General features: G+C 40.8%; 1 protein-coding gene across 3 annotated transcripts in view; it reads right to left on the reverse strand.

The window, feature by feature from the left end:
* The window catches only part of LOC141085602 (galactoside alpha-(1,2)-fucosyltransferase 2-like), a 428,258-nt gene that overhangs the window by 147,041 nt on the left and 268,965 nt on the right, over nt 1-12,252 (reverse strand). For 2 of the 3 annotated variants that reach the window (XM_073571119.1, XM_073571121.1), the window contains one exon: nt 2,229-2,388. The exons of the other annotated variant lie outside the window; for it this stretch is intronic. The gene's annotated coding sequence lies outside the window, so the exon portion shown is untranslated. The remainder of the gene's footprint in view (nt 1-2,228; nt 2,389-12,252) is intronic. 3 annotated transcript variants of the gene reach the window in all.

Here is a 12,252-nt window from a genome sequence, read left to right on the forward strand (position 1 = left end):
CAGGTCACAAAGGGGTTAATCTGCTGTTCATCTCTACTATTAGTCATGCTGATTGACAGCTGACTTTCCACTCTCACAATTCCACCGCTCACGGTGTCCTATGGACCCTTTGAATGTCAGCTCTGTCGCCCTATGGGGAAAGGCCTTGTTGCTCTGTCACAATTGTGAGTGAATGCTCAACTGCCCAATCTGAGGCGGAGTTGTGAGTATTCTGAGAGATCAGCCATCCTATATGGCTGAGTCTGTGGGATCTCCAGCAGGTGTCATCCATTCTGGATGATTACAGGGCTATTTAGCACTCTGACAATGGTCAGATCATTGCCAATTGTAGCTTTGCTCAAGTGTTGTGTATTTGCTCTGTACTCTTAGTTGTATTCTGATCTCTGCTACTGACCTTAGATGTACTGAGCACATCCAGGTGATTTTGTGTGCTCAGAAGCTGTGTGCACACGATCTCCGCTGGTTGACAACTGATTCTGACAGCTGACACAGGGCATTCAGTGCTGGAATGGTGCCTGCACTGCTCCTGGCATTTTAACCTCCTAAATACTGTGATAGCTAAAGAGCGCAGCATTTGGAAGGCAGGCAGAGGGAGGGAGCTCCCTCTAACCTTCGATCGGAGATCCTGCAAAGTCATAACGGGGGCCCGATTGTTGCCTGGTGACCCGATGATGTTATGATGACATCCGGGTCAACAGGCTATGGCAAGCCCCACAGTCCTTGCGCAGCTCACATACTCAGGGGCTTGTGTCAGTGCATCACTGACAGTTATAATTAATTTTAATGCTCGTGCATTGCAATGGACTATAATTGTGATCAGGCTGCGGAAAGTGAAAGTTCCATAGTGGAACAAAGTAAACAAGTTAAAAGAAAAGTAAAAAAATGTAAATTTTTAAAAAAAAATAATCAGAAAATAATAAAATATATATACAGTTGTGCTCATTTCCCAGCAGAATTTATGCTTTCTTGGACTTTTTACAGAGAATATGAATGATAACACCAAAACTTTTTCTCCACTCATGGTTAGTGGTTGGGTGAAGCAATTTATTGTCAAACTACTGTGTTTTCTCTTTTTAAATCATAATGACAACCCAAAACATCCAAATGACCATGATGAAAAGTTCACATACCCTGGTGATTTTGGCCTGATAACATGCACCGAAGTTGACACAAATGGGTTTGAATGGCTACTAAAGGTAACATCCTCCTGTTTGCTTGTAATCAGTGTGTATGCATAAAAGCTGTGTGAGTTTCTGGGATCCAGTCAGACACTTGCATCTTTCATCCAGCCACTGATGTTTCTGGATTGTGAGTCATGGGGAAAGCAAAAGAACTATCAACAGAGCTACGGGAAAAGGTAGTTGAACTGTATAAAACAGGAAAGAAATGCAAAAAGATATCCAAGGAATATCCAAGGAAAGCAAAAAAGTACACGTTTGATATCACCACGGCTCTGACGACTCGCCCAATAAAACTGTCCAACTAGTTAAACCCTTCAGTCAATATCATAAAAAATAAATAAAAAACGGGGAAGAAAATATGCTTTTTCATCATATTGCCGAAGAAAAAAAGTGGAATAAAACGCGATTGAAAAGACGAATATAAATAAAAATGGTATCTGTGAAAACGTAATCTTGTCCTGCAAAAATCAAGCTGCAAAACAGCTCCATAAGTGGAAAAATAAAAAAGCTATAGCTCTGAGAATAAAGTGATGCAAAAATATATTTTTTCTATAAAAAAAGTTTTTACTGTGTAAGAGCGCCAAAACATGAAAAATAAATATAAATGTGGTTTTACAGTAATCATACTGACCCGAAGAATAAATCCACCTTATCATTTTTAACACACGTGGATCGGCATAAAAAATTCCCTAAAAAACAATTCCTGAAAAATAGAAAGCTATCAAAAGATGTTATGTAACTGAAAATGGTACCGATAAAAATGACAACTTGTCCTGCAGAAAACAAGCCCTCACATGACTGTCAGACAAAATATGGAAAAATTATAGCTTTCAAAATATGGCGATGCAAAAATTATTTTTTGGAATAAAACAAATCTTTTAGTGTGTGCCAGCAGCCAAACATAAAAACACAATATAAATCTGGTATCACTGTAATTGCACCGACCTGAAGAATAAAGTAGTCTAATTACTTATACTGCACAGTGAATGGCATAAAAATAAATAAAGCCAATTCTTTACCTGCTGTTGATTTGTTCATTCTGCTTACCTAAGATTGCAGTAAGTCTCGGGTCACATTTACCCTGTGCTCTACGCTGAGCACTTACAACGATGTTTCCAGGTAAATCTCTGAAATATTTGATTCAGACTGAACCCCGGGTGGAAGATTTGCTAGAATTAGGCAGGAGGCACTGTGGACACTGTCTGGCCTGTGAACGAAAAAGTGGAATAAAACGCGATCAAAAATACGGATATAAACATGGTACTGCTGAAAATGTCCATCTTTATAGGAGTGCATAAAAACGTGGTTGGCCACAGTTTTGGGCACCTGTGAAAAGTAGGAAACTGCTGAACAGAGGTCAGATAGAGTCCAGAGTAACTCTGCTGCCTCATTATAGTAAGTGGATCCTTTGGGCGTTTCATTTGAGCCACATCACTCGGAGATTTAGAAGGAAACCCCGATGTAAGTGCTCAGCCTAGAATGTCGGATAAATAGGATCGAAAATGTTATGTAAAATGTGCCCAATAAAAGCTTCAACACAATCCACAAAAATAGAAACTCCTTGCTCAGGTCTGTCATCTGTTAATAGAAAATCAACACTTACAAATACAGTAAGTGGTGCTCACTGTAACTAAGTCGGTGCTCAGGAGAAAAAAAAATATATAACAATAAGATAAAGAACTCCTGCACTCAAAATATATTTTTAAAGTTTATTTTCCTTTTGGCAAAATGGATTAAAAAAATGCAGACACAAATTCTCAAAATGCGGACACAAATTCTCAATGTTTCGTCTAGCTAACCTTTTTCAAGAGATGTCTGTCTCTGTAAAGTATAACAGAACTGGTTTCAGAACAAATAAATAAAAATGTAACTCAAATCATCTTCAGACTGCACTTAATAATTCATATATAGCAAACGTCAGACCGATGAAGGATTATTATTGTTACAAGAGCATACACCAAATAATGGATATTACAAAGAAGTTGAACAGGCTAAGAAACAGCATTACTATATAGTGTTAATGCCACTTAAAATACCATAACTAAACCATAATTACAAGGGCAAAAGAGGAAAAAAAATGTTTTTATATTTTATATACTTTATTAATGTGAAGAGTCCTCTTAGGAATTAGTGGTAAGAGTCACACTGAAATTAAACAGAAAAAGAAAATGTAATATATCATGTGCTAGGAACAAGAAAAGCCGGCTATGTAACTGTGGTGCTAGCAGGTACGCAGGATGCAGTGATGAGTTGCAAGACAACCTGGTGCTTTCTAAAATATCTTCTATAAGACTGGGAGAGCTTTCCTCAGTCTTGGCTTGAACACAAAAAGCGGGTTACACGTGTTGCCCTCGCAGGGGCTCTAGACAAGCAAACACCGATCAGTAGAACACGACTACTTCCTGCAATAGCCGGTCACTATAGGGCCGCGGTTTGGCCGACTATGGGTCCTTAATGGAAAAGTCAACTTAGCTGCTGTCCAGACGTCCCTCACCGTTCGGGTTGGTGGTCTTTCGGCGTAGTAGTTTCTGGGCCCAGTTGCTGAGGCGTTGATGGAGTCTTCGCGCCCTCCGGCGAGCTGGCGACACTGGAGCCCCACAGGGCCCGGCAAAGTCCTTGGACAGGTGGGCCACAAGCCCCGGACTGGGGCCCGCAGCAGCGATGTGCGGTGGCGGATGACGGGCCACCTGCGCAGCTAACGGCAGCGACGGGGAGTCTACGGTCAGCAGAGGCCCGGCCCCTGCTGCGGGTCGGAGCGGGACGGTGGTGGCCGCCGACGGCATGGTACTTGCCACAGGCGAGAACGGGGCGGCTGCGGGATGCGGGGAACAGGCTGAGGAGAGGCGGCAGTGGCCGCGGGTGACCGCGGGTAGCCTACAGCCGCAGGCTGAGAGGAGACGGCAGAGGCTGTGGGCTGGAGCAGGGCAGCAAGTATTGGACGATCGCCCTGACACCGTCCCTCTGGAGTCCTCAGTGAGCATCCTATCTCACACTGGTAAGTCGCTCTAGCTTCCCGTCGCTCCCACGCTCTCCGGCAGTCTCTGTCCCGGTCTGCTGACTCATCGTCTGGGGAATTCCCCACCCCCTTTATACTGGCCCCTCCCCCAGCCCATCTGTCTGTCAGGACGGTCCATCCCTGAATTCTGTTCCCCGGGAACAGTTTCCCCTGGAACCCGGATGACGGCTCCTTTGGTTCCGGCCCGGACACTCGGAGGGGCCCGTTCCTCCCACATAACAGCGCCTGAAAATAATATAGCAAGAAGGAAGATAAGTACCTATATGAAGAAATCCAGGTATGTGACGCTGGGTATGGGTCCCCCAGGTGGGGTAATGCAAGTGAAGCTGTCGAGGAAGACATGGAGGATGGGGGGCGGAACCGTTGCGGATCAACACAAGATGACAACTCGATCACAGGTATGGAAACTTCCAACATTGTCTATAACATCTTGTCATGGTGCCTTTCTCCATCCGAAATGCAAAATGGATTAACTTTTTGCCCTGTAAGCAGTTTCAACACTTTTCTCCTCGATCAGGAGTTAAATCAATTCTTTAGAACTTTAAGATTGAAAGCCAATTTCTCTAACCAACCATCAGGTAATGGTATCATAAAGGAACCTCCATTGAATTGTTTTTCCTCAAGTGCTCTGAATCTGCAGGTTCGAGCCCTCTTCCACCACCACGGATGTATCACCCTGTAGAGACATATATTGACTTAGTTCAGAGAGATGTCAAAGCTACCTTAGAGACTATAGAGAGGGGTCAATTGCAAATTATACATAATCTCACTGTAGATCAGCATAGATCTTTACTGTCACTGAAGGCTAAAAAAGAACTCATAATACAACCTGCAGATAAAGGAGGTTCGATTATAGTATTAGAACGAGCTTATTAAATGGTGGAAATAAGATCACAACAAGGTGACTCTATACATATTTGCCTATAGCTCATAGCCCTATGTTTGAAATAGCAAGACAGATCAAAAATCTCCTAACTCATTACAGTCAGTTGGGAACAATAGAAACTGTAACACTGTGGGATTTTTTGATCAATTTACATCCTGTAATTCCGGTATTTTATATCATTCCAAAAATACATAAAGATTTATCAAAACCTCAAGGGAGACCGATTGTCGCCTCAACCAACTCTATTTTGTCCCCCTTAGCTTCACGATGGGCGTGAATAGTCTTTATACCAGCATAGGACACCAAGAGGACTTAGAATCGGTTATCACGTTCCTTTCAAACCATACCAATTTTTCTGTTGACCAAATAAATTTTTGTAAAGATCTTCTTACTTTGATTCTCACGAAAATTTTTTTCCTTTTTGAGAATCAGTTTTTCTTGCAAAAAAGAGGCACCGCCATAGGATCTAATGTGGCACCCCCCTAGGCCAACATATTCATGGGGGCATTTGAAACTACGTACGTCTATTCCCATCCTAGTTTTAGTTCACATATCATCTATTGGAAACGTTTTATAGACTATATTTTTTTCACTTGGACAGGGGATGAAGAAATCTTACTTCTTTTCTATAATGATTTGAATTCTTATGTCTCTGGACATACATTTTCTATTCATCATGATTATCATTCGATCAGTTTTCTGGACACTAAGGTTATAGTCCAAGAGGATGGCAACATTGAGACAGACTTATATGTCAAGTCCATGGTCAAAAATAGTCTACTAACATATTCAAGTTGTCACCCGCTACACATTAAAAAGGCACTGCCTAAGTCCCAACATCACAGAATTGATAGAATAGTTTCTAACCCCAACATTTGTCATATCATATCCATCAAGCGATGGACATTATGTTCTGCAATAGGGGGTACCCTACTTGTATACTGGACAATAAGATTCAGGAACAAAGAGCATCTGAGAAACATCCCAATACATCTCAGTTACCTTTCGTCAGAACCTTTCATCCCTTTTATTATTGCATTAACCAGTGTATATTGAGACATTGGGGCATCCTCCAGAGTGCTTTATCCTCATGTTCCAGAATTTAGCTTGAGACCCATGATTTGCAACAAGAGATGTCCCAATGTCAAGAATTATCTGGTTAGAGCCGATGTAGGCCCATCCAATGAAGGTTTTAGACAAAGATTTCATGCTACTCCCTGCAATGGGACTTTTCCTTGTCTAGGATGTCTACAGTGTTCTAACGTTAGTAAGGGGGATTCTTTTACCCAGCCACATTCAGGACGTAGGTTCCCCATTGAGGGACATTTTAAGTGCGATTCCACTTATGTTGTATATTTAATCAAGTGTCCTTGCGGTCTCGGCTATGTTGGTGAGACTACTCAACATATCTTGGACCGCATCTCCCAACATAAGTCCACTATCAGATGTGGACGTACAATTCTTCCCATTCCGGCACATTTTCAACAGAGCAGTCATGATATTGCTCAACTTAAATATCAAATTATTGATCATGTTCCGGTATCAAGAAGAGGGGGTGACAGAACCTAAAAATTGAAAGAACGTGAGGCATTCTGGATTCATACACTTCAAACCCTTACCCTGTTAAGTCTCAATAGAAGATATCAACTTTCTTATTAGAGTGTCTATAGGACACTCTCTATATATTTTATCCTGATATTGGGTACTATATTAATACCATTAATATTTACCATCATGCTCTATTATGGAACTACCATTATGTATGCTTTAAGAGGTAATTTGCATATTTACTAGGTTTTATTTTTCCTATTTTGATATAGGTTTATATGTTGCAGAACAAAATTTATTTGTTTAAGAAATTCATAAGCTGTAAATGCTGGTTCTTTATTATAAATTTTATATATTTCTATTTTCCATCTATGTGCATATAATATATTAAGCATTGTTGTATCTGTATTTCTGCGCCATTCCCTCCTTTTTATTGTTTACATAACGCTGGTATTTTTCACATTACTCAAGATTTCTAAGTGGTGTCTCACAATTATACAAATCATGCCTAATTAAGATTTTTTCTCTTTCTATTAGTATGCAGGTGTGGACCTGAAGTAGCATGTAACCTTCCTTCACTGCCCAGGACATGTGCGCGCTTTCAGTATATTATTTTCGGTTCCACTCGGCTTTTTCCGCTCCTTCTCGGCCCGCGCATGCGCACCACGGTCTCACCTCGGTAAGGGGCAACCCGGAAGTTCTCTTTAGACGTGACACACGGGGCACATAAAAAGCCCGTGTATTTGATTCATGGCACTTGGACATTCCTGTCTTGTAATCTGACGGCTTCACTTGCATCACCTCACCCGGGGGACACATGCCTGGCGTCATGTACCTGGATTTCTTCATACAGGTACTTATCTTCATTCTTGCTATATTATTTTCAGGCGCTGTTACATAACCTGCTTTTCTTGTTCCTAGCGCATGATATATTACATTTTCTTTTTCTGTTTAATTTCAGTGTGACTCTTACCACTAATCCCTAAGAGGACTCTTCACATTAGTAAAGTATATAAAATATAAAAACATTTTTTTCCCCTTTTGTCCATGTACTTATGGCTTACATATGGTATTTTCTTAAGTGGCATTTACACTATATAGTAATGCTGTATCTTAGTCTGTTCAACTTAAAGGGCGATCTTTGTAGTATCCATTATTTGGTGTATGCTCTTGTAACAATAATAATCCTTTTGTCACGTAGTGACTTGTCCTGTGTGACGCGACCAGCAGGTTGGTAACTAGAATGACAAGACAAACAAGGAAACACCGAGGACACAGCTACAACAGTGGGCCCTACAATAGGGAATGGGGACGTGGACACCTCTTGCACTCTCCTGAGGCTGTGCCCCTGAACACCCCTCACGTTCCCTATACAGGCTCTTCACCTGTCTCCGACCAGGATACCTGAATCCCTCACTAGCCCTGCACCTATCAATTACTAGGGAACTGGCTGGTGCGGACACTGGTCCCACAGCTCTACTAATATAATATTAGGGAAAATAACGAACAGGGAAAACAAACAACTTAGCTTTCTCAGTTGCCAATGCTCCTGAGGTAACAGAATACGGCACCCGGATACAGCTTCCAACTGAACAGCTGAAACACCAAAGCTCTGGATGAGCTACAAAGCACTGCTCCCAATAGCTCCTCTCTCCTCCAAGGTTGGTTAGGAAATGACCTGTATCACCAACAGTGATCCAGAGCACCTGACACCCTTTTATAGGAAGGAGGGGAGGCTTAACACCTGCTGGCTAATTTAACGTGTAGTAACCCCAGTGGCCACCGGAGGCAAAACCCATTAGCAGCAACTAAGGTTGTAATAATACTGGCGGCCAACCGGGGGCAAAAACTAACATTAAGCCAGAGGCTTGAAGGAAAAAAAAGGTTATATGTGAGCCCAGATCTGCCACAGATCCAAACATGGATTGTGACACCTTCATTGGTCTGATGTTTGCAATATATGATTTATTAAGTGCAGTATGAAGACAATTTGAGTTACATTTATATTTATTTGTTCTGAAACCAGTTCTGTTATACTTTACAGAGACAGACATCTCTTGCAAAAGGCTTGCTAGCCGAAACGTTGAGAATTTGTGTCTGCACTTTTTTAATTCATTTTGCCAAAAGGAAAATAAACTTTAAAAATACATTTTGAGTGCCGGAGTTCTTTATCTGTTAATAGAAATATAGGGGGCTTTGATATTACTGTTAGTACAAAGACTCTGGAGAAGCACTATGTCTCCTCATCTCCCAAAATAAATCCAGCTAATTCTGCACTCCCAAATCCAAAGGCCCCTCTCCCTTCTGAGCAGCAGTGTGCCTAAACCACATTTAGAGTCCATAAGTTTGGAATTTCTGTACCGATGATAGCCTGCCTAATTTATGGGTGCATGTCTCCAGAAGAATGAGCTGGACACTACAACGGGCTGGTTACAACAATGGCAGTTTGCGATTTACTCAGTAACATCCACCTTTGCTTGTTTCTGGAAAACACTAGTGGAGTCAAAATTATCACTACTACTGTAGATAAATTCCCAAAAGGGTTTAGTTTCCAAAATGGGGTCACTTGAAAGGGAATTCTGCTCTTCTAGTGCTTAGGGGGATTGTATATGGAGTTCAAAAACTATCTGCGCTCCAGGAGGCAAAAAGCAGTGCCTCAGGAGTCTCTCTGTATGGCTAAACAGTACTGTACAGCCACATATTGGGTATTTTTTTACATTCAGCAAAAATTGTGGAATAAATTTAGGTGCCATTTTTACCCATTTATCCTTGTAAAAATGTAAAATATGGGGCTAAAACAATTTTTTGTGGCAAAAATGCAATTATTTTTTTTTACCGCCCAATTGTATAATATTCTGACACCTGTGGTGTCAATATGATCACTGCAACACCAGATTAATTCATCAAGAGGTACATTTTGTTAATTGAGATCACGTATGAGGAGTTCTGCTGTTCTGGCACCTCAGGGGCTCTCCCAGTGGGTCATTGCACCCGCAAATCATAACAGCAAAATCTGTACTATAATATGGCGCTCCATCCCTTCTGATCTTTGCATTGTGCCTGAAAAGTATTTTCTGTTTACATGTAGGGTATTCAGGAGAGATTTTTACAACAAAATAAGGTCCATTTTTTTCCTTTTAGCCCTTAGAAAAATTAAAAAGTTGGGGCTAAAACAACATTTTTGTGGTAAAAATTTAATTATTCTTTCTTCACCGCCAAATAGTATAAAAATCTGTGAGGCACATGTGGTTTCAATATAATCATTGCACCACTAGATGAATTCAATGGGGAGTGTAGTTTCTAAAATGAAGTCATATATGGGGGGGGTTTACAACTATTCTGGCACCTCATGGGCTCTGCCAATGTGACATGGCACCCTCAAACCATTTCAGCAAAATCTGATCTCCAATATGGCACTTCTTCCCTTCAAAGCTTTACACTGTGCCCCAAAAGTAGTTTTCCACCACATATGGGGTATCATTGTACCCAGGAGAAATTGCTCAATGAATTTTGGAGTCCATTTTCTCATGCTTTCCTTGGGAAAATGAAAAAGAATTAGGACTAAAACAATAGTTTTGTGGAAATTTTTTTGTCACTTTCACAGATCAACTTTTAAAAATTCTGTGAAGCACGTGGGGGTTCGCTCACCACACATATATACAAATTTCTTGAGGGGTCTAGTTTCCACAATGGGGTCACTTGTGGGGTCTTCCACTGGTTAGGCACACCAGGGGCTCTCCAAACGTGAAATGACACCCGCACACAATTCCATCAAAAACAATCATAACTTCATAAAAATACAAGGATACAGGGAATGTATAAAGAATATATCAAAATGATTTTATTGATTTACACATAAGCATAAAATACCTGTCAAAATAAATAATGGATGCTACTGGTCAAACCAGAAGACGAGCAGTAAATTGACACACTGATAAAGTAAAAGCAACCAAGTCACAGTTAAAGCTATTTTCAAGCTTAATTAAGTGTCAACAGTGCCTCCAAGCAAGGTTATTCTGCCCTGGGTTTAACCTTAATTGTAACAAATCATAGTTAACCACATATAAAGTGTATGAAATATTTTAATACCTGATTGATGTGTCAGCACCACCACGTCTCACCCCCGAAGCGCGTTTCGCCATTCCTTCTTCCGGGGGCATGTCATATTTGGGGGATAGTACTCCTTTTAAATGCCTAGTATCCAATGGGATCCTATCAAATCATCATGTGGTGTTGCTCGATATGATATGTCAATAGGGTGTATTTACTGGGAAATGACGGCGCATCCAGCATGGACGTCACCTCCAAATAAGGACCTCCCACCTCCGGCTGTGATGGAACGCATTGCATTTCACCTGGCCATAGCCGGGTGGAAGTCAAGCGCTCACATCCGGCGCCAGAAGCAGGACATTAGGAGAGACAACGGGGGCGCATGCGCACATCCTGGTCAGGATAAAGTGTAGTGAAATGTTGTTTAATTAATTACTTATCAATATGTGAACAAAATTAACAACATCTAATGCGTGAAGCATAATAAATGTGCGATTAATTGTGGTATGACATCTTTTAAACAAATAAACCAAAATAAGTGACATAGTGAAAATAATAAAAATAGATCATATTCCCATTGATACTCTCAACAGGGTTCAAGCCTTGAGTAAATGTGAAATTTTTTGGATCTATAAATTAGGCACGATATATCCTGGAGGACTAAATGAGTTTTCTGATTTGTTTTAATTTTTGGTTTTTCCCAATTTATTTCCTTTACCTCTTTGGTTCCCCCTGGGTGGGTCACCCTGGATAATAGGTCCTAGTGTGACCTTTGGCCTATGAACCTTGGTGTCTGTTTCAGGGTCCCCTGCTTGGCTTAGTCCCGTTCCTTTTGGTTCTCCCTTTATATCTAGGTGGGTGTCCTCTCTTCGAACTGATCCCTGCCGTGGTTTCTTTACCTTTCTTCTTTCCTTTCTCTTCTTTCTTCTTTCTTCTCCCCTTTTTTTCCCCCCTCTTTCTTCACCGCTGGTCCCTTATTCCTTGTGCCGGATCAACTGATAATGAAAGTTTTTTCTATCAGATATCATTTTTTGGTGGTGTCAAATCAGATTAAGTTCTGGTGGAGCCGCGGGTTAGTGGTGTCATCAGTGTATATTGGAGCGTGGGCTCTCTAACATGAGTTCAAACCCCCCCAATTTTCTTTTATCTAGATGATTTAACCATGGTGCTGAAGCTTTAAAGTAACCTTAGATGATGACTGCAGAAGCTGAAAGCAGCTAGAATTGGAAATTATGTTCCTAATCCTATCGTTTAGCCACTGAAGCATGGGTTCTATGCTGCTATCATTTTTGTTGAATTGCACATCGATTTACACAATTTATTTTTTATATATGGTAAATATTGGCTTTAGCATTTCATATTATATAAATGTCTTTAGTCATAGTTTTATAATAATTTTTTCATCAGGATGATAATTTTTAGGGTTTTTAGTTTAATGTGGGTGTTCCCACAGCAACTGACATCATTCTGATGTCATCTGTGTAATGTATATAATGGTTTCTTGTGAACTGACTGTAACATTGTTGCCCTGATGAAGTGGCCATGAAACGCGTTGGCTTGAGTGTGAATAA

This window comes from Dendrobates tinctorius, unplaced genomic scaffold, assembly GCF_039654945.1.
Source record: "Dendrobates tinctorius isolate UK_male_01 unplaced genomic scaffold, ASM3965494v1 ptg000028l, whole genome shotgun sequence".
Taxonomy (NCBI): Eukaryota; Metazoa; Chordata; class Amphibia; order Anura; family Dendrobatidae; genus Dendrobates; species Dendrobates tinctorius.